Genomic DNA, 6000 nt, shown 5'->3' on the forward strand with positions numbered 1-6000 from the left:
GTAAATTTTGTTACACGCCTCTTGATCTTTAATTATTTTTATTGCCCTTTTCTTTTCGCCTTGCTATTATTTTAGTATTACTCCTACAAAAACACTCTAAAAAATTAAAAAAAATCTTTAGAATTTTTTTTTTACCACTAAACGATGTAAGGGTCTTTAGTATAGACTCTACTTATACCAATAGTCTAAATAAATAACAAATTTTTGCAGCCTTGTTTAATTTAAGTAAACTTACTTCGAGCTGTATGCTTTTAAAATCTTTACATTTCTGATTAATTTGTTTGATGAGGGTTTTACTTTTTGCCCAAAAGATTTTGTCTTCACCTCTAGGGTTGTTTAAGGCCGTTTCAGCGTTGTAACGGTTATTAAAACTGTTTTTATTTATAAGGTTTTATTTAACTACTTCAACCGCTTGTTTTGTACTTAAAATTTTAAAATGTTTAATCATTATATGGTTTACTTTGAAAAGATGAATTTGCAGTTTATTGTAATAACCAAAAATTAAAAAAATAACTTCACCAGTGTTTTGTATTCATTTGTCAATGAGTTAGCTTTACAGAACTTTAATTTTGAAAAATCGAAGAACATTCAAGACTAGATTTATAACTTACACAAGATAATATATGTTGGTTTGATTTCGGCCGTGGTAAACAAATTGTGCTTTGTAGAAATATTTTATTTCTTTTATAGTTACACTAAACTTTTTAGGAACAAACAAATGCAGTGTTTTGTTTTCAACCTCTTCCAAACCTTCTTTCATCATCTGTAAATAAAAGTAAAAAAGATCATTATAATCTATACGTAACTCTCGTTTCTTTTGGTCTATTTTATATTTGTATAACATTTTTTATTTATAAAAATAATGGTTATTTACTTTTTGAGGCTACCTTGGGTTTTAGTTATGTTATATTCAGCTTAAGCTAGAAATTGTTGTTTTAAACTACCAACAAAGTTAAAAAAAATAAAAGTTTTAAAGAACAAGATTGTAGCACTTAATTTTATATTAAAGTGTTAACATTTTAAAGCTAAGTGTTTAAAAAGCTTGTTAAGCACTTCGTTAGTAGGAATGCAAGCATAAAAATGCATCAAAATAAGTTTTTATTAACGTTTGTGTTAGCGATCCAAGTAATTGACCGAGCTCCTAGTAGAGGATTCAAACTTCTTTCAAATTCATCTATTGCCTTTTTAGCTTCGCAATAAACCTTGAACCTGTTTTTTTTTGTTCTGTAATACATGTAAGTAACTGCTGCAGTAACATTAATATTTGACATTAAATTTTGTGCGGTGCAAACACTTTACTTTAATTAACAATTATCTCAGTAAGATTATTATTAATAAGATTAGTTAGGTTATTAAAATGCAACTTACTTTACTGTGACCAACAGTTTTTCTCTGTTGTTCCAGTTTGCGTCAACTTCACAACTTTTTATTTTTTTTCCATATTTAACAGAAATACGATTCTCGACTGGTTGTTGCATGTTATTTTCATCTTCACTGAACAACATTCCAACTAGGCACGATGGATTAGTCTGTTAATAAGATTAAGTTCTTAAAATTGTCACAATTTCTCAACAAACTGTTTTGAAACTTTTAATTGACGGAATTCGAAAACCAATCAGCATAAATAAGTTCATGAAAGTATTGAATTTAAAAAACAGTTTGGTCGAAAAAGTGTAAATAGCAGTAGCTAACTTTTGGTGGGTTACTTATATCTGGTCCAGCGTACAGCGAATCGGTTAAATCAACTAGCCAGCTTTCAAATTTAGCTGACTGTAAAATTTGTAAATTTGTATTGAAATTTATTGAGGCTGTTTTCTGTCGAAATTTTATTAATTTACTTATAGTGCAAATTATAAAAAGATACCCAAAAATGGTTTACTTTTTCACTGAGATGTTTAGTGCAGTCTGCTACACCGCAATGCAATCCGAAACTGTAGAACACTCTTTTGGTTTGTATGTTGTTGCTGTCAGATTGCAGAAAATCATTTCTAAGGATGTACTGCTTATAGGCTATGTCGATTGTCGGACTGAAAACACTGTAGTTTAAATGGTTGACTCTTCTATTCCAAAACTGTTAAAGTACATCGTATTAAAATAAATTTTTTAGTGCTATTTTACGCACTCAAAAATAGTTTTTCAATTTTCTAGCTCAATAAAGATAAACTTTACTGCAAAAAATACTAATTTAAAAACATTTTAAAGTTTAAAATACTTGAATTATTAGAGAAATTTTAGAAAAGTGTTTAGTAACGATAAAAACAAATTAAAAGTATCTTACTTCTCTCATGCACCTAATTACACTGAAGTATTTCTGTTGCTTGCAATTTATTTTGTTTGTATCTATATTTAACTCCAGATAATTTAAAAAGCCGTCTAATATTTTGGTAACTTTTTTGAATTGACTATTTACATCTCCTATGTATTTTTTTTTACTAAAATGTCGCATCTAGATAAATGAGAATGGTTACTTTGTAAAAAAATGTTTACTTTGAAAAGTTTCTGTTAGTGCTAAAATTTTTAGTTGTTCTAGCAGTATGATTAACTGGTTGCAAAGGACCTACTGACTAGGCACTGTTTTAGAAAGTATCTCTTTTTAAGTTACATGACAATTCAAATCTAAAGAAAAAGGTGAGAGGGGAAATCTCAAAAAAATTAATTAGAAAGAAAAAGCTTTCACGTATGTCTAATAAACCAGATTTTGGTGGTAAGAAAACAAATTGAAGAAATTAATTATTAAGACATAAAATTCAATTTATCAAAAATAGACATATTTTAGCATGTTTTTAAACTTCTTTTGACATATCTCGAAAAGTATTATAAATTAAAAAAAGTTCATCCAGATCTAATTGATAAGATGAAAGTAGTGAAAAAATGTTTTGAGAAATTATTTGTTAATTGAGATAATTCATAATATTAACAATTTTAAGAATTTGATTGTTTAACATCCCCCCTTTTAGGGGAAAGAAAAGACTTAATCAGTCGATTAGTTTTTAGCTAAAAGTTATTCAATAAGCAACTTCATTGGTACTTACACTTTGTTATTATATGTTACTTACTCTATATTCTTAAACAATAGAACAACAGCAAACACACTAAATAATTTACTTTATCAAAACAAAAATAAAAATTCAAGCAGCCTATTATGACTGTAAAGTTTCATTATAGAAAGGAAAGTAAGTAAAAAATTATAAGAATTCAATACTATCAGTTTAATTTAAACTTTTCAAATCACATGTAAAAGTAAATGTAATTCCTTCGTTGTTAGAACTCACTAATTTTTTAAACTCTACAAAGCTTATTTCAAAACATCTACTTTTTGCAGAGAGTTCAGGTGTGTAAGAGTCTCATCCAGGTCAACTTTCAATTCATCTTTTAAGGTAAGTGCAATTTTGTATGTACTAAATTTGCCCTATTAAAAGTAAATTTTATTTTGTACATTTTACACATTTTAACACTAACTATTATGTGAGTTGTTATATAACAATTGTTGTATTAAATATGTAACTCAAAATTGAAATAAAAATGTTAAAGTTTACATACTTCAGCTTCTGTGTTTTGCGTTTCATTCATTATTGAAGTACAAATAAATCTGAAAGGAAACAAAATTTTAAAACATTTAACCAATGATAATTACCTATTATGTATTTTTTAATTGAAACATCTGTGTTCTTAATTTAAAGAAAGTAACATATTAAAAATAACAATTAGCTTAACAGCTATAAAACTGTGAAAAAAACTGTAAAATATATCATATTTTAAAACAAAATTGAAAAACGTTTTATTATATTTTATATATTACTTCGTTATTCATATAATGTAAGTTAAGCTATTTAATTTTCTAAACACAGAAACAACTAGAAATAATTATTTAATAAGAATGGTTATTATGTAATTTATTTAGTAATTTTTACAATTAACTTAAATCTTTTTTGAAACAATTTTTATTTCTAACAAAAAAAACACAAATAAAACTTACTCATATACAACAAAGACCTTATACTTGATTGCATTAACCTCTTCAGTCGTTAACAAGTTGAAAGTTATAAGTTGACTATCACTGAAAAAAACTATAAGTAACTTTTACTACTCAAGTAGTTGCTCTACTTGTTTCTAATACACGTATTTTATTAGATCAAAGTATAAAAGAATGGAACAAGTTATATTTTTATTTTGTAAAACATTAAAAAAAAGATTGGTAAAAACTTAATTTAATTACTGTGTGGTATTGCAAACTAGAATAATTCTTTAATTGTATGTAAATTAATAGTTTTCAATAAAGTAAAAACAAAACTTTTATTAATAGAAAAAAAAAGTTGTTAAGGTAATCTATATGATTATTGTAAATAAATGATCAAATTTTTAAGTGCAGTAGAAAAATATAAAGATCTTAAGAAGACTAACGGATTCCGAAAAGATTTTTTTTCTTTTAAGTCTCTGTAATTTTAATTAATATGTTTATGAAACTTTATAAAAATAAAAGATTATAAATGTATATTTTTTATCTTTTAAAAGTTGTTTTCTAAATATGAGTTTAAAATTAAATAATGGTAACTTGAGTAAGTTTTAAGATACAGAATTAATACTCATCTCAAATAATAGTTAAACTCAGTAGCTAATAGCTATGTACACTTTAACAAAACTAACAGTTTTTTATCATAGCCTATTAAATATCCACGTAAAAATATTTCTTTTAAGTGTTAGTTTTTGCTCATAAACTTCAGCAAAACATCTTTGCTATTTTCAGCTCCTTCTAAAAGCCACCGATTTGAACTTCTTGTCGGTATGGTCAGTACGAAGTTGTCTTTAAATCCTTCATTTAAGATAGCTTGTGGAATTTCTTCATACTTTACCTAAACAAATAGTTTCAGCTAGTGCGATTCTGACTTGTTAAAATAAACTAATTTTTTTACTGTCGAGGTAAACTTGTTTCTCATTAGTTATGCAAAAATATAAAATAAAGAAATCACCTGGAAATAAAGCTTTATTAGATCATCGACTTCATTTTGAAAATAAGTGCAGCTTTTTCTTTCAGAAAAAAGTGTTGATATTAAAAGTTCTGTTGATCTTACAAAGTCTTGTTGACTGGCTGTTACTTCGTGGCAAGCGATGTTTCTCAGCTAAAGTTCAATATAAATGAAACTATTATCATTAAATAAATGTTTAAAATTTCGAATGCAGTATACGATTGAAACATTTGTTATTATAATTTTGTATTTGTTGAAAGAATAATTTTGTCTTCTTATGTAGTACCAAACTTACTGGCTGAGCTTTTTCGAAAATTCTCTCCAGCTGTAAGATCTTTTCCATTTCCTTTGTATCAGCAATCAATCGCTTCAAAACAGCAAAAAGCTGGCTGAGGTCGGAGTTGCAAATTTCTGTCAACCCGAGACCATGTGCTGTGTTATAGTTTTTAAAATATTCCAACCTATTTAATTCACCTTTTCCGTTTAAGCAATCTTCATATTTTTTATAAACCACTGCTTTGCACATGCCCTGTTTGATTAGTTTTACAATACAAAGATGTTTAAGTATGATGAAGGAATTTATTAAATTTTACGTATGTTCGCCATAAAGCTCCTTTTTTGTACTAGTCGTACGAGTTTCCAAGTAAAATGATTTTATTACTTTTAAAACTTATTGTTTGAGGTTTTTTTTTAATATGACTAAGGTTTGAATAAAGTTGGAGTATTAAATAACACATCAAAACTTTTTACAAGAACGTTAAGAAGAAAATTTAACAAAGTATGACTAACGCTGATCAAAGCTTCTGCTACAAGTTCATCATTATTTTCTTTGAAATTTTCGTTGAAGAAGTTTTCTAACTTCGAATTAATTTTACGGATGCTTTCTGCGGCACTAACGCAAGGTAGCAAAAATGCTTTTTCCCTTTCATCTATTATATCTTTTACAAAAAAGAACTCCCACATAGCTTTCAAGTTTAACTTCTGGTCACTTGATTTGGATTTAAATTCCTGACTAAAATATTTCAATGATTTAAAA

This window comes from Thalia democratica, chromosome 5, assembly GCF_965202585.1.
Source record: "Thalia democratica chromosome 5, ktThaDemo2.hap1.1, whole genome shotgun sequence".
Lineage (NCBI taxonomy): Eukaryota > Metazoa > Chordata > Thaliacea > Salpida > Salpidae > Thalia > Thalia democratica.